Raw genomic sequence first — 22,853 nt, 5'->3', positions numbered from 1 at the left:
GATTTTCAAAGTGAGTTAGATGCCCAGCTCCCCACAATTTTTAATTTGAGCTGGGCACATAAGGCACTTGCTGTGTTTTAGCCACTGGATTACAGATAAGAGGCCAAAACCAAAACTTCAGGGGATTTCTCTCTGAAAAACAGAGCAGGAGCAATAACTTGCATTTGCAATGCACCTCATGGCATAGGCAAATGTCTTGATTTTAAAGAGCAACTCACTTTAGTTTATCCCCTTAAATGGTGGTCTAATGAAAGGTAACAGTGCTTCCTTTACAGCTTGTGGGGGGACAGTCTAAAAAGGACAGATTGTCCCACAGGTGTGTTCCCAGAAGAAAACCTTGGAATGGGGGTAGAGAACTGTTGCTGAGGGAGAAGAAAAGGTTTCAAGGACATTTTGTGGTTTGAGTAAACCAGAGAGCTAAATATCTTTAGGACCTGGGGCCCAAGACCAGAGTTCAAAGTTCTGAATGGACTAGAACTGCCTTCTCCTCAGCAGTGAGGGATTGCTGGGAAATGCAGGTCCCTGGCCAGTTTGTAGTACTTGAGTAGAGTGAGGTATACAGAGGAAAAAGTATAGAAGAAGAAGGAGACCTGAACTGGGTGAGTCTCCTAGAACAAGAATCAAGTAATGTATGATGGTTTGGTTTGCTCATATTACAAACATTGGTCTTTTGTTTTAGAAAAAAAAAATTCTTTGAGGCAGAACCTGGTGGAAAGAGGGCATCTTATCTTTAGAAAGACTAGGGAAGAAAAGCCCAGCACAGGGAAGTTTCTTTTTTTGGATTGGGGGAGGGGGTGGGGGGGAGAGGGAACTGCACAAGCATGGCCCTTTATTTAGTTTTAGCCTGCAGAGATGGTGTCCAGCACCTCACATAGTTCCCCACTCTCCTACTGAAAAAGGTATATTTTTATTATGATCAATGATATCAGTGGAGATTGACAGGTGTTCCATTATCCCCTGCATCTATCCTTATAGAGCCAAGTGGCCAGTTGTAATTTATCATGCCTAAAACTATTTGTCTCTCCATAGAAGACACCAGTTGTGGGTTCTGAGTTCTTGAATATCTGGCCCACGGCCCCAGACAGTTAGTTGACGGCACAGCAGTGTCATTCTCCATACACGCATACCCTTACTTCTCATACCTTACCTTGGGGTCTTAGAGCTGTGCAAAATGACATTTTCATTTCACAGGGATTTCAGCAAACTTTGTCCTTGTTGTCATTCCATGCGGGACCCAAATTCACTGAGAGACAGCCCCTGAGCAAAGTTTGAGTTGCTATTTACAGCATGAAAATGTGAACAGTGATTAACATTAAGAGCACAACCACACATAGAACTAATGGGCCAAGTTAATCTCTGGTGAAATTCTACTGATGTGATTTTGACCCACTACAGTTAGCTAAAGAGATGTGAGTTCACCAAGTCTATTGATTCTGTGTAATGCATCTTAAACATAGCACTAGTTTGTTGGAATTCCCTTTTGATTTTCTTCTCTAATGACGTGAATCCTATTAAGAAAAAGACGACCTTAATGGCTGAGTCATATTTCTGTATATTTTCCCCAGTCAGCTACAGAATTCTGGAACTCTTCAAAAGAAAAACTGTCAAACATACTGGGATTTAGTCCGGTATGTGGGTGGGTTTAGTCAGGCATGGAAATCAAATATGACCATAGGAAGAAACACTTTGAGAAAGATAATAAGATGGATCTTTGTCTGCAACTGGAATTGCAATTCCATATCCCTTTAGCTACAATCTGTATAGTGACACAGAAGTAGTGATAAATGTACAGCATTCAAATGGGGTTTTTTGTTTGTTTGTTTAAATAAGAAGCATACAACACAGGGTGCGGACTACAGATTGTGTTCAACAGCTAAAGGGTAAAGAAATGAAGTGAACAGAAGATGGGTCATTTTTTTTAAGTTGAGAAAAAATAAATGTCTTGTAACCTTATTTATTTCCCCTTTAAAGTGTTGTTACAAAAAAACTTGAGTTAGTTTATATGACTTTAAAAATGTAAGTGGACACTGTGACTGTTGTTGGTTTCTATTCATGTATATTTATAATAAGGATTCAAGAAAGAGCTTCTATCAAAACTTACAGCACTTGCATACGTATTAAAATAATCACAACAAGAGTAAGAGACCAGCCTCTCCTCACCTTGAACACCAGCAAATAACCAACCCAAAGTGAAAATTAAGCCTTAACAGTACCCGACCATTCACCAGGCCAAACAATTCCTTCACTGCCTGAAAGCCTGAGGGGGGAACAGATGACCTTTACAACACATAATGTGATGCAGGAGTTACTATGGAACATAGACCTTTTTTTCAGTAGTGAGACACATTTAAGCCCCCAGGTGATTCTTAAAGTAGAAAAATATAAAGGAGTTGAGAGGGTTGTCCACACTGGGGGGAGACCTCTTCCTACATTATCTCCAGTTATGGCATATCCTTCCATATCAATCTAATAAAATGTAAAATTTAGGTGTGAGGGGAGGGAAACATGATGTACAACTTTTGAAAATAAGAAATTCTAAGACATACACTTACCCTTTTGTGTAAGATGCACCCTTTCTTCCTCCTTGCCTGATATCACATCTCCCTCCATCATTTCATGTCAAATCTAAATGGACTGAAAGCTCATTGGGGCTGGTACTAGCTCTTGTGTTCCCTATAGAAGGCCATGCACTGCAAGAGTGATCCATACAAGAGTTTGGTGAGGAAGTCTTTGACCATTTGAAGGTATAAAAGGTATGCACTGATGTTTCATGTGCCATGAAATGATATGAATAGTCCACCTAGAAATCAAAAATATGATTGTGGATTGGCAGCAGCCACATTAAATTACTTAATCACAAAAGTAGAAATGACAATTTCTTGCCTATTATCTGAAACCAGAATGAGTGAATTACTGCAAACAACAGGGAAGAATATGTTGGCAACCGTGCTTCAGCCACATGTCAAAGGCACAATTAACATTATGGGGTCATCCCCATAATGAGAGTCTCATAAACAAATGAGAGTCTCATAAACTAGAAGCTTAAGGTCGTTTGGGTGCCTGCCTGCTTTTCCCTTCAACTTTAGTGTGGACCCAAGAAGAGTCCATGGAAAGCTACTGTTTGACTTGGAAGTGCTCCAGCTCACCGAGTCTTTCCCAGCACCATCACAGGGTAGGGAGCCATTGCTAACTTCCTACAGCTCTCTTAAGATCTATTACTATTTACTGGGCATTTTCTGAATTTTCTATATGTATGAATTGATTAATTATCGAGTGTACTAGAGCAATCTACATTGTGCTTGCACTTGAGATTTCAGAATTCTGAATTCTTCACTTGATCTGGAATTGCCAGTTGTCCATATATGTAATCTATGTAATCATGTGATCCTATTATTGTAACCCTTGCCCTTCCTTCCACCTTCCCCCCCTATTATTTGGGACTTCTTTTGTCGTCTTCTACATTAGATTGTAAACTGTTCAGGGGAGGAACTGTTTGTATAGCACCTAACTCAATGGGAACTAACAGAACACGAATAAAAAACAACAAAACATATATCTTAATAGTTAGGATGTATTAGAAATATACAGATACTTTCAGCTTCTAAATTTAATTTGGTCTAAAAGCCCATATCCATTTCAAACAATCTGTCTTGCTCCTTCCACTTTTCAAATCCCATGTGATTTAAAAATCAAATAGTCAAGAAATAAAATACATACTATGACAAAGTTCCTCCTCTGCCTCGGTGGGTCCTGTGCTTATTGGCAGATTTGCTCACCTCAGATATTCACGGCAGCCCTCAGTTTGGCCACTTTTGCTAGGGCTCAAACCTGCTGTTCACTCAGCTAACCTCATCACTGGCCAGCATGGGGAAAAGGAAGGAGAGCAACTCCCACAGTCCCTGCTGGTCCACCTAGTGGGTCGGGGGTCAGGCCAGGGACCTTCCCCTCTGGTGGGACCCACAGTCCAAGTCAACTCCTCCTATATCCAATAGGGAGTTAGAGGAATGGGGAGAACCTGGGCTCACCCTCTACTCCGGGTTCCAGTCCAGGGCCCTGTGGATCACAGCTATCTACAGTGTTTTGTGTAACACCTGTGTGACAGCTACAACTCCCTGGGCTACTTCTCCATGGCCTCCTCCCAACACCTTCTGTATCCTCACCAGAGGACCTTCCTCCTGATGTCAGATAGCATTTGTACTCCTCAGTCCTCCAGCAGCACTCCCTCTCACTCTCTGCTCCTTGCACACCCCGCACTGATTGAAGTGAGGTCCTTTTTAAATGAGGTGCCCTGATTAGCCTGCCTTAATTGATTCTAGTAGCTTCTTAATTGGCTCCAAATGTCCTAATTAGCCTGTCTGCCTTAATTGGTTCCAGCAAGTTCCTGATTGTTCTGGAACTGCCCCTGTTACCTTAACCAGGGGAAAAGGACCTGCTTAACCTGGGGCTAATATATCTGCCTTCTATCACTCTCCTGTAGCCAGCTGGCCCGACCCTGTCACAATACACATACACAATTATTTCAGACTCTGAAAGGTTAGCCTGTTTTAATTTAGATTTCTGAGCAACTGATGGAGACAAAAGCCAGTTAATGAAGAAACATCTTCATGTTGTTTATTAAATACTAATAGAGCTCTGTGAAATGAAGAGAATTTGTACATAACCACTTCCTTGAAAAGATAGAGTTCAAAGATTTAGAAACCCCATTAGCTGTATCTGTGTATTTTTTAAATTTGGATTTAAAATAAGACACACCTATCCAAGGTGCAAGGGGCTCTAACATATTTAGTCATACAATAAATAAAATTAATTTAAACCTTAGATATTTATGGGGGACCTGGATCGCAATATTCTATAGTAATGCCATGAGTCACTTTCCTAGGCTATCCATAATACTAGTTTTAGTACATCTTCTATGCAGACAGTTTAGAAGATTACCTCAAAAGCTCAGCTCATCTTCTGTAAAAAGAGAGATATCTATCAAACGCTGACAGATGTTCTCAAACTTCATTTAACCACAACCCCATTCTGACAACAAAAATTACTATACAATCCCAGGAGAAGGGTCCAAAGCCCAAGCCCCAAAGCCCTGGGCAGGGGACCAAAGCTGAAACCCAAAGGCTTCAGCCCCAGGCAGGGGGCCTAAAACCTGAGCCCCACCATCCCAGGGCTGAAGTCCTTGGGCTCCAGACGGTGGGGCTCAGGCTTCAGCTTTGGCCTTGGGCAGTGGGGCTTGGGATTCATCCCTGGGTGGTGAGGCTTAGGCTTCGGCCCCATGCCCCATACCCCAGCAAACCTAATGCCAGCACTGGTGACCCCATTAAAACAGGGTTGTGACCCCTTTGGGGTCCTGACTCATAGTTTGAGAACCGCTTAGCTAAACATATTAAGACATATCTTCCTCTTTCTCTAGCATCTTTCACATACCAAAATGTCTTTATTCCAAACAACACGTTTTTGTCTGAAACCTTTTCTGCTCTGGTGACTAAATTTGCATCGCAAGCCCAGGGCTCCGTTGTTCTTTTTACATGTCACAGGCTATGTCATCAGAGTACTTTTAGTCCAGAGAAAGAAAACACTGGGTTTAGACTCAACAAATACCCTCAAGAACTTTGTATCAATCTGCTCACAAAAAAAAGGATAAGGGAGTCCATTAACAGTCATAGTAGTAATAGGCCAGATTCAGAGCTCATTAAGTCAATATTAGTATTTATTATTTGTATTATTGTAGCACCTAGGAGCCCAAGTCATGGATCAGAGTTTTATCACTGAATCCCATGAACTTTGGATCTTGTCCATAGTGGTTTTTTTCATCCAAACAGCTTAAAGCACTTCACAAATCATGGGTAATCTGCATTACCTCCATTTTATGGATGGGGAAATGGAAGTTAAATGAGTTTCCTAAAGTTATACAGTATGCCCATGGCAGAAACTGAGTGATAGGAGATTTCTATTCCTGTATTATTTTAATTACGATTACACTGCCTTACTTTTTAAATAATATATACCTGAGCTTTGCACCCAAATTCCATTAATAAACAGTGGACCTGATTCTCCATACCCATGTACCTTGTATAGTTATTTCACCTATACAAAGAAGGAGAGGGTTTTTTTAAACCAAATTTGAATGATAGCATTTTACAGCCACTTTGCACAACTATAGATGACTGCTCAAGGTAGAAAACAATGCAGAACTGGGCCCAGTGATATTTACTCTATGTAAATCTAAATTAAACTAATTCTTCTGCAGTTTGGTTAATAAGAGTTCATGTGATTTTTATTAAATACGCAGTTTTAGCCAGGGGGCGCAAACCCATGTTGAGTTTCAAGTTAAACAAGCTGCAAAGCATAAAATCAACCTCAACTGATGGGTTCAAGTTCTACATGGCTTCCACCCAACTCCATAAATCAGCTCAAAGTCATTTGAAATAGCCTAGTTTTTTTTAAAGGTTCACAAACCGTTCTGTGAGCTGGCCCAGCCTTCAGATTTATAATGGTTTCTTTACATAGCTTTTGCATAGCTTTACTCCTGCATTATTTATTGTTTCTCATGTCCCTTGCTTATTAATGAAGTCCATTATGAGATAATGCATAAGTGCTGGGAAATCTCAAGAGCTTCACTGAAACTAGTATAAAATGCAAGTTGGCTTAGAATGTATATTTTTCAGGGCAGGAACTACATCTATGTTCTGTAAAGTGATTAGCACAGTTTAGGCATGTCATAAATATAAAGGGAAGGGTAACCACCTTTCCGTATACAGTGCTATAAAATCCCTCCTGGCCAGAGGCAACATCCTGTTACCTGTGAAGGGTTAAGAAGCTCAGCTAACCTGGCTGGCACCTGACCCAAAAGACCAATAAGGGGACAAGATACTTTCAGATCTTGGGGGAAGGAAGGCTTTTGTTTTATGCTCTTTGTTTACATGTTTGTTCTCTCTTGGGACTGAGAGAGGCCAGACAGAAATCCATCCTCTCCAACCCGTCCTAATCCAAGTCTCCAATATTGCAACCAGTATAGGTAAACCAGGCAAGGCAGATTAGTTTATCTTTTGTTTTATGTGAATTTTCCCTGTGTTAAGAGGGAGGTTTATTCCTGTTTTCGGTAACTTTAAGGTTTTGCCCAGAGGGGGATCCTCTGTGTTTTGAATCTGAATACCCTGCATTTTCCATGCTGATTTTACAGCAATGATTTTTACCTTTCTTTTTTTAATAAAATCCTTCTTTTAAGAACCTGACTGATTTTTCCATTGTTCCAAGATCCAGGGGTTTGGGTCTTTAATGATTTTGTAACAAATTGGTTAGGATATTATTCTCAAGCCTTCCCAGGAGAGGAGGTGTGTAGGGTTTGGGGGGATATTTTGGGGGAAGACGTCTCCAAGTGGTCTCTTTCCCTGTTCTTTGTTTAAAACGCTTGGTGGTGGCAGCATGCTGTTCAAGGACAAGGCAAAGTTTGTACCTTGGGGAAGTTTTTACCTCAGCTGGTAAGAATAAAATTAGGGGGTCTTTCATGCAGGTCCCCACATCTGTACCCTAGAGTTCAGAGTAGGGAAGGAACCCTGACAAGGTAGTATATAAATAAGTTCATAATTAGAGGTGGAACTCATAACTCTCCCTGTTTTTAAGGATGCCCAACACTTCCCATTGTAAGACCCTGTATTCAGTTGCTAATAACGTTGCCAAACTTAAACCATCGGGGCTGAAATTTCCCATCCTGGGTGTCTGCCTTAGGCTGATTTTTTTTTTCAGTGAAAATGGTCCAGACATTTCCAAAAACAAGGCTATAGAAAAATATCTTCACACAATGCACAGTCAACCTTTGGAACTCATTGCCAAGGAATGTTCTGAAGGGCAAAAGTATACTGGATTTAAAAAAACATTAGATACATTCATAGAGGATGGGTCCATCAATGGCTATTAGCCAAGATGGTCAGGGATACAACCCCATGCTCTCGGTGTCCCTAAGCTGGGCCGGGATGACAGAGGATGGATCACTTGGTAAAATACCCTGTTCTGTTCATTCCTGTAGTGATCCCTCGCTCTCAAGTGGGGAGGAGGGCCACTCTGCTTCACTGAGTCAGGCAGCAGCCCTCAGGCTCGGGTCCGGCTGGTGGGGCTGAGCAGTAAGCGGCATATAGCTCATAGCCTCCTAGCAGAGGCAAACAACCGTTAACAGTCTGGATCTCTAGCCCCCTCAGGAGGGACAGAGCAGTAAGCAATCTTTAGCCCAGAGTCTCCCGGGTAGGGCTGCCACCAATCAAGAGTCTAGGGCTTTGCCTTCTAGGTGGGCAACGCACAAGCACTCTATAGCCTAAGTCTCCAGGATAAGGCAGACTGCAAACACACACAGTCTATAAGGGAAACTGGATTGGTAACTGGTTAAAAGATAGGAAAAAAGGGTAGGAATAAATGGTCAGTTTTCAGAATGGAGAAAGGTAAATAGTAGCATCCCCCAGGGGTCTGTACTGGGCCCAGTTCCATTCAACATATTCATAAATGATCTGGAAAGAGGGGTAAACAATGAGTTGGCAAAATTTGCAGATACAAAACTACTCAAGACAGTTAAGTCCCAGACAGACTGGGAAGAGCTACAAAAATATTTCTCAAAACTAGGTGACTGGGCAACAAAATGGCAGATGAAATTCAGTGTTGATGAATACAAAGTAATGCACATTGGAAAACATAATCCCAACTATACATATAAAATGATGGGATCTACATTAGCAGTTACCCCTCAAGAAAGAGATCGTGGAGTCATTGCGGATAGTTCTCTGAAAACATCCACTCAATGTACAGTGGCAGTCAAAAAAAGCGAACAGAATGTTGGGAATCATTAATAAAGGGATAGATAATCAGACAGAAAACATCGTATTGCCTCTATATAAATCCATGGTATGCCCACATCTTGAATACTGTGTGCAGATGTGGTTGCTGCATCTCAAAAAAGATATATTAGAATTGGAAAAGGTTCAGAAAAGGGCAACAAAAATTATTAGGGTCTGGAACGGCTGCCATCTGAGAAATAAGACTGGGACGTTTCAGCTTGGAAAAGAGATGACTAAGGGGGGATATGATAGAGGTCTATAAAATCATGGCTGGTGTGGAGAAAGTAAATAAGGAAGTGTTATTTACTCCTTCTCATAACACAGAACTAGGTGTCACCAAATGAAATTAGCAGGCAGCAGGTTTAAGGCAAACAAAAGGAAGTATTTTTTCACACAACACACAGTCAACCTGTGGAACTCTTTGCCAGAGGATGTTGTGGAGGCCAAGACTATAACAGGGTTCAAAAAAGAACTAGATAAATTCATGGAGGATAGGTCCATCAATGGCTATTAGCCAGGATGGGCAGGGATGGTGTCCCTAGCTTCTGTTTGCCAGAAGCTGGAAATGGGAGACTGGGGATGGATCACTTGATGATTACCTGTTCATTCCCTCTGGGGCACCTGGCATTAGCCACTGTTGGAAGACAGGATACTGGGTTAGATGGACCTTTGGCTGACCCATTATGCTGTTCTTATATTCTTATGTTCTTAAACTCTGGCCCTCTGAGGGGGGCAGAGCAGGGAGCAGATTTTTGCCTAAATCTCCTGACTAAGGCAGCCAGCCACAGACAGTTTGGGGCTCACAGTTTCCTGGCTGGAGCAAGCCACAAACAATGTCTGGGCCTTCTGGTTTAGGGGTGAATAGGCCACCATCCCAAGGGTGGGGTTGGCAGCAGGGACCGAGGGACCTAGGTCCACCCTACTCCACCAAGTCTTAGCACAGGCCTTAACAGTGACAAATGGTTCCACCACTGGATCAGCAGGGTTCCTACTGAAACACACTGACCTGTGCTCTGGCAACAAAACCAGACTAAAGTTTGGTTTCCCTGGGCTACTTCCTACCACAGTCTGGGCAGGGGGTTCCATAGTCTAAGAGTCCTGTGTCTCCTTGGGGTACACTGTGGATGGTAGTCCTAGTAACTCCTCTCCAGAGGTCGGTCTCCTCTGGGGACAGTGCTCTGCACAGCGCAGTTTCAGCTCCAGAGTTCTGCAGCAGGCTGGAGCCATCTGCCTCCTTCTCTGGCTCCCACTCAACTGAGCTGCAGGGCCCTTCTTTTATACTTCCTGCCCCACTCTATTACTTCAGCAAGGGAGGCAGGGTGAGTTTGGCTCTGCCTACTGCAGGTGTGTAGTGGTGCCTAGCTCTCAAGTCCGTAGGGAGGCCATTCCATCTCACTACAATTCCCCCAAAGCATCTGGTACTGGCCATTGTCAGATGACAGGATCCTGGGGTAGATGGACCATTGGTCTCACCCAGTTTGGCCTTTCTTATGTGATGGCTACTTTCTGTGTTTATTCATCCAATAGTCTGTCAAAAAAATTTCAAGAGCCTGCTTCATGTTTACTCTACACTTTAGTACCCTTCTTCATGGAATTCAACATGGCACTAAAAGGCATATAGATTTTGCATTTCAGAGGCAACATGAAGAGGGTGGGGGGATCGTGGGGTCATGTCCTCTCCCCCAAGATTTATGCCAGGGTTTGCTGGCCCCCGCTCATTCACATGGTGTGGCCAGGTCCCCTCGCTGCATAGCAGCTGTCAGAGCCAGCGAGCTGTGCCCCACGGGTAGAGCAATAGCTAGAAGCTTCAGGGAGGGACGGCTGCTTTACTGAGAATAAGGTCAGGGCCTGCCTGGCGGAGGCGTGACTCAAGGTGTTGTGGGGGCAGCTGAACCTTTAAATTGTGCCACTCCCCCACGATCAGCAGGTACAGGTCCTCTCTGTTCCATTTGATCCAGTGTCTGAATTCTCTTGTACCACCTAAAGTACAGTGTTCATTGTATCAGCAAGGAGGTTGAGTGAGCCAAGTGATCTTCCTTAGACAGCATGCATAGGAGGAAACTAGAGGGGTTTTTAGGCTGGAATTCGTGGAAGAATGGAGAAGGGTACACAAAAAGAGACAATGTAAGAGAGATAGGAGTGAGTGCCTGATATAAGCATTGGAAGCAGGTACACAAATTTAATTTTGATACACAGGGCAATTGGAAGCCAGTGAAACACAACTACTACTGTACTATTCTCTCAAGTTAGGAGGCAGATTGGATACCCAGTTCAGGAGACCAATCTGGAGTCTTCATTTAGTGCTGCTCAGCCCTCTGTGGGATGGTTTCTACTAGCTGATGTCTGAAGAAAGGAAGAAGGAAGTCTGCAAAGGTAATTCTCAAAGAAAGAAAAGTTTTTAACCGATAACCAGAGTTCTCAGTATGTTGCCTCAAGAAAGCCACACTCACCCACCCCTCTGCTTCAGAATTCTTTTGATGCTCTTAGGGGTTGGAAAAGAATTGAAATGAATGAGGGCTATGCCATCTTCATACCCCTGCACTAAAATGTTTGGATCTAGGAGAGGATGAACAGCTTCAGCATTCATTGTAGTCTAAATAGTTTCCAACCAGTTATCTCAAGAGCGTATGTTTTTCTCAACATTCTCGGTAGATCCTTTACTTGGCATTGATGAGGCCTCAGCTGGAGGCAGGCGTCCAAATCTGGGCACCACACTTTAGGAAAGATGTGGATAAATTGGAGAGAGTGCAGAGGAGGGCAACAAAAAATGGTAAAAGGTTTAAAAAACCTGATCTATGAGGGAAAAAAACTGGTTATATTTAGTCTTGAGAAAAGAAGACAGATAATATATCTTCAGATATGTTAATGGCTGTTATAAACAAGATGGGGATCAACTATTCTCCACGTCCATTGAACATAGGACAAGAAGCAATGGGCTTAATATGCAGCAAGGGAGATTTAAATTGGATATTAGGAAAAACTTTTCTAACTATAAGGGTAGTTAAGCTGAGGAATAGGCTTCCAAAAGAGGTTTTGGAATCCGCATCATCACAAGCTTTTAAAAACAGGTTAGACAAACACCTGTCAGGAATGGTATAGGTTTACTTGGTTCAACCTCAGGATGCTAGACGTGATGACTACACTGGGTATGTCTACACTGCAGTTAGACACCTTCGGCTGATCCATGCCAGCTGACTTGGGCTAAGGGGCTGTTTAATTGCAGTGTAGACATTCTGGCTTGGGCAAGGTCAAAGAAGTGTGCTTAGGGCAGAAGGTGGTGAGGTTTGTGATACACTGTGCTTCCATTAGTTCTTGCTGGGTGAATCCTAGTTCTCCTTGTTCCAAATGGTTTGCCATTTGCATTGCCTGCTCTAGAGTTAGCTATGGACTTGCCTACGTGGTGCTGTAGTTCACACCAGAGGGATGTAAATTTTAGTCTGTAGTAGCATGTCTCGCATTAACTGGCCCATGCTGAACCTGATGGTGTGCACTAAAAGTTTCATGTTCATGTAATCCAGTTTGAAACAGTACTATGTTAACGTGCACTAAGAAAGTTTTAGTGCACGCCAGCAGAGTCCATATGGGCCAGATAGTGCAAGACACACTAAGATGGACTACAATTTACAGCCCCCTGGCGTGGAATAAAGCACTGTGCAGCCAAGCCCTAAGACTCTGAATGCAATGTTGCCAACTCTTGTGATTTACTCACAAGATTAAGCTTTTTGGGCCAGGCACTGTCTTGTTCTGTGGCTCCATGACTGGGACTTCTAGGTATTATGATAATACAAATAATAATAAATATATAATTATATATAAATATATAACAAATAATAAATAAATAACTACGTCTCATATCCCGTGATGAGCTGGAGCCGGTTCTCATCAGTTCGCGCGAATTGGTGGTTACATTTTGAACTCGTTTTAGAACCGGTTGTTAACCCGCTTCCCTGCAGGGGGCGCTGAGGCTTTGATGGGCTCCGGCCGGGAAGTGATGTAATTCCTCCTCCAGCTGCCAGGGGCGCTGCACTGCGGGAGCCACGTGCGCTGCCACCTGGCCCTGGGCACAAGCCCTGTTGCTGCTGCTCCCCTGGCCCTGGGGCTCCCGCTGCTGCCTGGTGGGTCCCCGGCTGCTCTGCAGTGTCCTGCTGCTCTCCCCGTGAGTACCCACCACCCTGCCGCAGCCAGCCCCTGCCTCCAGCCACCCTCGCACCCCCTGCCCTGCCCTGCCTCCAGCCAGCCCCCGTCTCCAACCACCCCCTGCCTGCAGCCAGCCCCTGCAGCACCCCCTGCCCTGCCTCCAGCCACCCCCATACCCTCTGCCCGCAGCCAACCCCTGCGGCATCCCCTGCCCTGCCTCCAGCCACCCCCGGACCCCCTGCCCTGCCTCCAGCCAGCCCCCGTCTCCAGCCACCCCCTGCACCCCCAGCCCACAGCCAGCCCCTGTCTACAGCCACGCCCTGCCCTGCCTGCAGTGAGCCCCTGCCGCACCTCCAGCACCCACTGCTCGTACCAGCCCCTGTCTCCAGCCACCCCTGCAACCCCTGCCCGCAACCAGCCCCGGCCACATGCACCCCCTGCCCTGCCTGCAGCCAGCCCCTGTCTCCAGCCACCCCCACACACCCTGCCCGCAGCCAGCCTGTCTCCCACCACCCCTGCACCACGTACCCCCTGCCCTGCCCTGCCCGCAGCCAGCCCCCGTCTCCAACCACCCCCTGCCCGCCCGCACCAACCCGTCTCCATCCAGCCCCTGCCCTGCCCGCAGCCAGCCCGTCTCCAGCCACCTCCGCACCCCCTGCCTGCAGCAGCCCCTGCTGCACCCCCTGCCTGCAGCCAGCCCCTGCCGCATACACCCCCTGCCCAGCCCGCAGCCAGCCCGTCTCCAGCCACCCCGCACCCCCTACCCTGCCTGCAGCCAACCCCTGCCGCACCCTCTGCCCTGTATCCAGCCAACCCCTGCCGCATGCACCCCCTGCCCTGCCCGTAGCCTGCCCCGCCTCCAGCCAACCCCGTACCCTCCTGTCTCCAGCCAGCTCCGCACCCCTTGCCCTGCCCGAAGCCAGCCCCACACCCCCTTGCTTCAATGAGGGGGGCAGGGAGCAGCTGGGACCCACACATGTGCACACCCTAGGGTGACCAGACAGCAAGTGTGAAAAATCAGGACAGGGGGTGAGAGGTAATAGGAGCCTATATAAGAAAAAGACCCCAAAATCGGGACTGTCCCTATAAAATCAGGACATCTGGTCACCCTAGCACACCCCCAGGGAGTGGTGGGGACCCACATATGTGAAACAGAGCTCATTTCTAGTTCAGGCCCATCTTTTTAAAAAAGAACTTTAGATAGGGTTAACATAAATCCATATTTTCCCGCACAGGTCAGGCTTTTTGGTTCTTAAATCGCCGTCCAGGAAAATACGGACATATGGTAACTCTGTTGGTACAAATACATACTGGGGCACTCCCTTAAATCAGAACTTTTTATAGGGAACTAGTTGTTAAGATTTTGGCAGCTCATCACTGCTCATATCTGGTATTTTTCTGAAATCCCCAGCTCTTGCACTCCCAGGTTTACTTGAGAATCTCAGTTGTCTTTTTAAAGTTTCTAACCCCAGAGCTGCAGAGAAGCCTGAAAACATGAATCCTAAAAGGCTCAAACACCAGAAGGAAAATAAAAAGAATCCAGACTTTATTGTTTTTGTAAAATCTCCTGATTTCAGGGGCCTGAATCATATTTTTACAACACTTGGGATTAGCAATACTGCAAGTGTAATGTTTCGGAAAGTTCTGGGTATGAAATCCCAATTACTAGATGTGTTCTTCTTTACTGATATCCAAGTCACAATACTCTGCAATATTCATTTCTGGAATTAAAGCTTTATGAATACATGATCACATCATTCTTGGGTAAATTATTTATAAGTACAGCATTGTCATTGAAGCTTATCTCTCAATACACTTCACTGCAGAGCCTTTGCCTAGAATTTTTTCCTCCCCATCCTTCTGGCTTCATGCTACAGATTTAAAGCAAAAATACAGAGCCTCACACAGGCCATTTTTTCAAAAAGCAGCTGTTTCCTCCAAGCCCAATCTTATATAAATACAAGAGTTTCTACAGAGAGAGAGTACCTCAGATTATTTAGATTAGTCCAGTTAATTGATTGCCTTTTTTTCAAAGTCTCAGCCAAGCCATTATCCTTTTCTATCAATCTTCCCAGCAATCTCCAAATGTCCTATTTATTGCACTTAAAGTTCTGTCTAAACAACATTCAATCATCTCTGATGCAAATTCAAATGAAGACTATTCCCATGGATTCTTAATAGCCTGTAATACGTTTTCTTTGGGGGGGGGGTGGAACGACACATGATAAATGAACAGGGTAGGCACTGTTAAGACTGATAATTTCTTTAGATGAATTTGCCTGATGACACTGGTGTAAAATGAACTCCAGCATTTCCATGGGCATTTGAAAGGAAGTCTTCATATAGGCTTTATGGAATGGATGATACCCTTTGGAATCTTTTTAATAGTGCAATTAATGTAACATGTTTCAGCATTATATTTAAACTGCAGCTGGAGTGTGTAACTTTTAAGCAATGATTGCATAGACCTTACATTTTAGGCACTCTGATTTAAAGGTTTTGGAAATGTGCAATGTGATGGAATCAAAGCAGTTACGGTTTGTTTTACTGTAAATTGAAACATAGCATGCTAGTCTATTTAGGATGAGTGGACTAAGTCCAGTTCAGAACCACCAGAAGCCCCCAATCCACATGCACACTGAAGCAACCCAACTTTCCTTCTGAATAAGAGAATAGTTTAAGAATAGCTTCTTCATTATCACTAGATCAACAGTGACCAATACCAAGTGCTACTTTAAAAAGTGCTCACCTATCAAAGGGCAATGGGTGTGGACAAAGTTCTTCCAAACAATAATGTTCTTATTTGGGTCTCTTGTTAATTAATTGACCTTTTTGCAAATCTTTGGTGTCAGCAATTTAGCCGTAAGAGTTGAGAATACATAGAAACACAGATGGCAACAACTCGTTTTGGGAAGCTATTAATATTTATTACTAATATGGCACCCAAAAGTGTTCTGGGCACTTCACATAAGCAAGTACCTACCATGAAGAGTTCACAGTGCTATTTAACCATGTGCCACTTTACATATTGAACAGACATTTTTAAATTAAAGAACTTTGGGCCATATTGCACCCTGCACTTCCACACAGCCTTCCTACCATCCTTTTCCCTTTCCCCAGAGTTTGCAGGAGCCCCTCTGAGATGGGATCTGTGAGATTCCAGGGAGGCAGCATCATCCACCAACCAACCTTATAGTATTGTTTTGGTACATTAATGCTTACCTAGTCAAATTAAGATACCCCATTTTACCCCTCTGTGCTAGAAATTCCCTCAGTCCTCATGGGGTCTCTGGGTCCAGCAGGGGAGTGCTAATCAACAAAATTTCAGACAATGGAGGTGAATAGAGGGGCTAGAATCTATGTGGAGGCACAAGATCTATTTTCCTAGTGTGGACAAAGCCTCTAAGCACTTAATACATCATGCTATATTAACAGCAGCCCTGATCTCTACTGAAGGTAGAATTTATTTGCAAAAAACTATGTTTGAGCTCAGACAGTTAGGATACTACTTCTAAACTGGTGTATAAATTCAAGTATAGGCAGGGCCCACGGTTGATTTGGTGTACTATATTCGCTCAGTTCCTTAAATAGTCATCATAACCTCTGGACATGCTTTCTTATTTACAGAGAATGAGCCAAGTCAGGCTTATTTTTCCATGATAAGTACCTGAAAGGCAATTTTCTACACTATTTAAAATATTCACATTTTGGCACTTAGAACATTGCAATTATTAAAAGAATAACTTGCACTATTATTCACTGATTTATTCCCTGACTACCAAAACCTTTTGTTTCAAAGTTACTATTCAAGCTGCCTATATTCACTATATCTTTCACCTAAAAGGTCAAGTAACTTCATTACTCATATCAACAACAACCTTGATGGGTTGATAATTACTTTCCACTTACTCTTTGAACCTTCAGTACTCCATCTAACTGATGAATTCACTTAGATTAAATTATTGAAACATTTGCTTAACGAATTTATACATCTGCAGTGTTTTCAAAGTCCTCAAAATATGATGAAACTCTGTATAAACATTTATATTACACTGCTATAATATAGCTCCTGAAAGTTTGTTCCTGAAAGTTTGCTCCTCAAATGAAGGCCAGATTCAACCTTCTTTATTTGAAGCTGTGTCTGCTTACACCAAGACTGAATTTGGTCCAGTGTCTCAGATACTAATCCAGTTTGCGTGTGTGTCCAGTACTGTTCAGAATGGTATACTTTTAAAGCACTTTACAATTCCATAGACCATTAAGCCTACATTTTAATTTCTTCACGGGATATATAGTTACAATGTGTAAATGTGCACAGAATTTGGCCTACAGAACCTTTATTACTGAGGATAAGCAAGAAGAGGAAAAAATCCAAACTCAACCCGGGTTGAGATTACAATACTGAGAGTTAAAAAGTAACGTATAAGTAAAATGTAAGGAGTCAGGGGACTCCATAAATATAAAACCCCCAACAGAGTTTTCACAGAGTCATTTGTGAGTAATGCAGTCAACTGAAATGCATTCCAATCAAACCAAACATAAGATAGTGTGTATATTAGTTGTTTGTCTACTGTACTGACTAATACTGAGCTAAAGCCAACACGTCCTGTATGCAAAGAGCTCTCATTGAAGTTGATGAAGTTCCTCACATATAGGCACCCTTTCAGTTCAGAACTTTAAGCATATGCTTAACTTTAAGCGGAGCTCAGGTACAATGGAAAAAAAATCAAGCCCAGTGATACTATCCACATGCTTAAAGTTACATGATGCCTAAGCTGAAGTAAGGCCTCTGTCTTTACATTTATTAAAGATGTACAAATGTCTCATTTTTGTAATCAGAGTTACTTGACAAAATGGTCCATCTATTTTAAAATGTTTTTCATTTTCTTTAAAAGTTAAGGTCAAATGTGTGTCAAAGTTAAAACAGAACTTTTTTCTACCTACTTGTATATAGCTTTATTTATATTGTTTTACATGCAAAGGAATCTCTCTGGGCAAGTTTCTGACCTCAGTTACTCCACTGACTTCAGTAGAGTTACTCTGGATTTATCCAAACACAATTGAGATCAGAATGTGGCTCTCAGAGTCTGAGATTAAACAAAAATAAATAGTAAATTATATGAACATTTTAAAACAGTGAACAGGGTAATAGAATGAGCATTAACCACAGTTTATTTGCAGAAGTACAGCAAGCAGTCTAAATAAATGGAAGCAACTGATCATTGTTTAGACATTCTGAGATTTTATAAACATCATGTGCCATTAAACTAATGGGGTCTAATGTATCTCTCAGACTTGTAGCTTTAGCACATAAAAATCTTTTTGCATAGTTCACACGTCTATTTAACAGTTTTATTTTGCAGGCTATTTATGGTGTTGAGATGCATTTAGGTCTTAATTAGCCAAACACTTAAATACCCTTTTTGAACCTTTATTTTTGAGAATCATAATCAAGGATTCAAAACCATCCAAACTGCTAAGATTGGGCAAGTTGCCTTTTTTGCATGTTTACAAAACCTTTCGTGCACAGAACTGCAGTTGTTGATTTCTATGGATGGGGTAGCCTTATTTAGAGGAATCCTACGAGAATCACATGTTTTTGCCCAGACATTATGTGTGTGAAAAACATTAGGACTTCAATATTTTAAGCCATTACTTACTTAGAATGTAGTAATAGCATGACATTGTTTTCACTTAGGGCTGGATCCAAAGCACATTGAAATTAATAGAAAGAGTTCCAATGACTCCAGTCAGATTGGACTTGGATCAGATGACTTTGGATCAGACTCTTAGTGCTGGTCTATATTGAAAACTTACATCAACAAAGCTACACCTCTCAGGAGTATGAAAAATTGACACCCCCGAGAGATGTATCTATGCCCACCTAACCCCTACTGTAGACGGTGCTAGGTCAAAAGAAGAATTCCTCTAGGAGGTGGATTAACTACAGCGACAGAAGAACCCCTCCCGTAGCTGTAGGGAGTGTCTACACTGGAGTACTACAGCAGCTCAGCTGTGCCGCTGCAGTGTTTTAAGTGTAGACATACCCTTAGTGATCGCAAACATTAAAAGACTATGAGGAGAAAAAAACCAACAAATGTATGGAGGACTTGAACAGATCCTGATTATTCATGTTAGGATCAGAAAGGTGAAGTCAGAACATCTACAGTCTTCCCCCTGCCCTCCTCCATCCATCTTTCTGGCTAATGCTACCTATTTCACAGCTTTTGGCCCAAAATTCAGTTTTGTGGAGATTTCTCAATACTTCCATCAGCCCATGACTGTGAATTCCATAACTGTGGATGTGACAAGCAACAGCATAATGGAAGACAACAGAGATGAATTCTTTTAGTCAAAGAAAAAAAATCCACTGTCACCTGGAGTCAGAGTAGGGACATACTATCTTTCTCTTCCCCCTTCCCCGCAGTGTAAAAAAGAAAAAGATTATCTTTCTTTCTTTCCTTCCTCCCCTCCTTAAATGACAGAAAGAAACCATGAAGAGGGAGGGGTAAGCCAGGAAGAAAATCTTGGCCTTAGACCGATATGCTTCTGCTCAAGAAGATTTATGTGGCACTCTCTTCACACCCCATTAACTCTACTGATCAACCAGTCAAAGAGATTGCCATTGATCAATGTACTCCCCTTGACCTCTCCCAGGGGCTGAGAACTGCCTCTCCTAATCTCTCCCTAGGAAAGAAGTATGTGTCAGGTGGTGGGAAGAAGAGGGAGAGGAAGTTTGATTTACATTTAGTTAGTTTCACAGACATTCAATGTGAAGCATTATCAATGTTTTACAACCCAGCCCTGATCTACACTACAGAATTACTTCAGTATAACTACATCGCTCCGGGGCATGAATAATCCATACCCCTGAGTGATGTAGTTATACCAATTTAAACGCTGGTGTAGACACATCTCACAAAGGCAGATTAGCTATGCCAACCGGAGAGCTCTCTCATCGGTATACAGTGTCTTCATTAAAGCGCTACAGTGGCGGAGCACTACTGATGCAGCTGCACTAATGCAGCATTTTAAGTGTAGACCTGCCCTCAGTATTCAGCATTCACAGAAATACTCATGATAGGTAAACATTAATCCAGCTTTAAGGCTGAGATTTTAATCACACAGGATTTACATTCAGAGTTAAGTTTCCCACAACAGTTGTAACTCTGCCCCCTTTCTTTAGATGATCACAAACAAAATATGGGCAAGGTTCTGCCTTGTGTGCTGGAAGCACAGTAGAAAGGAGCGTAGAGGGCCATCAGAGTGGCTGGAGTACCAGGAGGAATTTTGGCAGAGCCAGCTAGAATCTCTGTTGGGGTGAATATATCACAGCATAAGCTCCACCATTCTTGGGTCTTCTTGGGCCCTCTACCTTATGCTCCCATGTAGGGGCCTGCCAGAATTTGACTCTAGCTGAACTTCAGGTTTCAGAGTAGCAGCCGTGTTAGTCTGTATTCGCAAAAAGAAAAGGAGTACTTGTGGCACCTTAGAGACTAACAAATTTATTAGAGCATAAGCTTTCGTGAGCTACAGCTGAAGTGAGCTGTAGCTCACGAAAGCTTATGCTCTAATAAATTTGTTAGTCTCTAAGGTGCCACAAGTACTCCTTTTCTTTTTAGCTGAACTTCATTATACAAATTGCAGTGGTGGTTCATATGAGAGATAACGCTGAACTTTCTTGGTGTTATGTAGCAATGCTAGAAATTCTATAATTACATTTATAAAAGCTAGTCAAAGCTAAGTAAGTAAGTTAAGTAGGTCACTCCCTCCTCATCATGCAAGTTACACTCATACAAATTCATTTAGCCTTATTTTAAACTTAAATTCACGTGTAGTTTGCTTATTTTAGACATGGGACAAATTCAGAAGTATGTGTAAGGAAGTGTATGCATCCCATCTTCTAACAATTATGGATGATTCCTGCAACAAAAATGTGTTGCCCTGCCATCAGTTTGGGGTCCCAATTAACTAATGACTTAAGTGGGTACAAGCCCTTTGACTAAAGGAGTGTTTGGATCATGATTAGAGCTCACCACTTATGTCACTTTCAACCACAATCAGAAGGATTGGTAATATATTTCTGAGTAGATTCTTTATTCCTTTCTGCTTCAATTCACCTGCAAATCACTGAAAAAATTAAGAAACCTTTCTAGATTACTGAGAAACATTAACTGACATGTTCTTTGAACGTTCTACTGAGAGATAAAATCACCAGAGGCTGAAATAAGAATAAAAGGAGTACTTGTGGCACCTTAGAGACTAACAAATTTATTAGAGCATAAGCTTTCGTGAGCTACAGCTCACTTCATCGGAGCTGTAGCTCACGAAAGCTTACGCTCTAATAAATTTGTTAGTCTCTAAGGTGCCACAAGTACTCCTTTTCTTTTTGCGAATACAGACTAACACGGCTGCTACTCTGAAACCTGAAATAAGAATGTTTCTGTATGTGTTATTTTGCACATTTGTACAAATAGTGTAAGCAAAAATGATCAAATGGGTCCTGGCAAATGTTGATATAACAAATTAAAAATTGGGACATTAGTCCCTTGTCATTACCAGGCTCTAGGAGCACCAGTCTGCAAAAAGGGTGAGAGCACTTGTGACTACTAATCAAGCAATACCCACAAAAAGTCACAGATGTTGTCACATGCCATAACCACTGATATCATTAAGGTAGCTTTTGCCAAGCAGTTCTTCACATACAACATCAGGTTCTGATCACGTAATAAAAAACCCTGTTATAATGTATCCACACAAGGGGCAGAAGTTCTCCACAGCCATCAGTGATGACTGATGATTAGATGTACTTTCAATTGGGGGGTGGTTATGATGACACTAGGGACATAAACACAAATTGCTCTCTTTTATTCTTTAGAATAATTGCCTTTGCTTTCTACTAATTCAATGAAGCTAGCTTCAGATATGGATTTGTTCAATTTATTTTCACTTTATGCTGTACATAGCCCACATAAAGGGAAGGGTTCAACTCATCCCTGCTAATTCTCCACTGAAGTCACTGGAGTGACACCAGGCAGAAAACTGACTCAAATTTCTAAATGTATTTCCATTCCTATCTTTTTTAGTGTCCCATAAATACATTCCATTATTGTGTGACAAAACAAGCTATTTCCCAACAACTTAAGAATTTACAGGCATGTATGAACTATATGCTGATACCACCTTAATAAAACACCAAACACCCACCATAGTACTGACATACATTATTAGTAAATTCTTAGGGAGACACTGAAAAGAATGGGCAGCCTTTTTGGCGGGGGGGGGAGTTGGAAATGTTATGAAACACAAGATAAGCCTTTCTAATGAAGATAATACAGGATAATAAAGGTGATTCTCATAATGTAGTAGTCATAGATTTCCTATTATGCTTAAGCAGGACCATTAAAAGTCTAATTACTGAATTATGTGAGTTGTATAGCTATCAAAAATGCTGACTAATTTCCTATATCAGAACATTGAACATTGTTCTTTTAAAATCTAATAGCCCTCAGGGAAGCTATTGAAATAAACTGGTGTCAGTGACAAAATTCCCTACTGTATTTAAAGATGCACTTACAAACTACTATGAATAAGTTACTAGAGCTGGTTGGACTTATTCAAGCTTGAAAGCCAGACCTGCATACCCAGAAAATGGTATTCTAAGGTCATATTAAATGAGTATCTCCGACTACAAAATTTATGTCAATAACCAACAAGTTCCCAGCAGAGATACTTTAAAAAAATATTACTTAGGAGGCTTCTATAGTACTGTCAGTTCTCTAATACACAGCACAACATACGTTATCAGATGTTTAAACACAAAACTTCCAGTAACTGTCAAATAACAGTTGTTGGGTTTCAAAGCCTTGGCAGACAGCCATATAAAAATAAAAGACT

The 22,853-nt window shown here is 42.4% G+C and overlaps 1 long non-coding RNA gene across 1 annotated transcript in view; it reads right to left on the bottom strand.

The window, feature by feature from the left end:
• Positions 1-2,547: 2,547 nt before the first annotated feature.
• Positions 2,548-22,853, bottom strand: part of LOC122457810 — a 44,559-nt gene continuing 24,253 nt past the window's right edge. Inside the window, exon 4 of the long non-coding RNA XR_006277483.1 lies at positions 2,548-2,800. This is a non-coding gene — a long non-coding RNA (uncharacterized LOC122457810). The remainder of the gene's footprint in view (positions 2,801-22,853) is intronic.

This window comes from Dermochelys coriacea, chromosome 1 (genome assembly GCF_009764565.3).
Source record: "Dermochelys coriacea isolate rDerCor1 chromosome 1, rDerCor1.pri.v4, whole genome shotgun sequence".
Lineage (NCBI taxonomy): Eukaryota > Metazoa > Chordata > Testudines > Dermochelyidae > Dermochelys > Dermochelys coriacea.
This window is presented reverse-complemented; position numbering and strand designations above follow the sequence as displayed.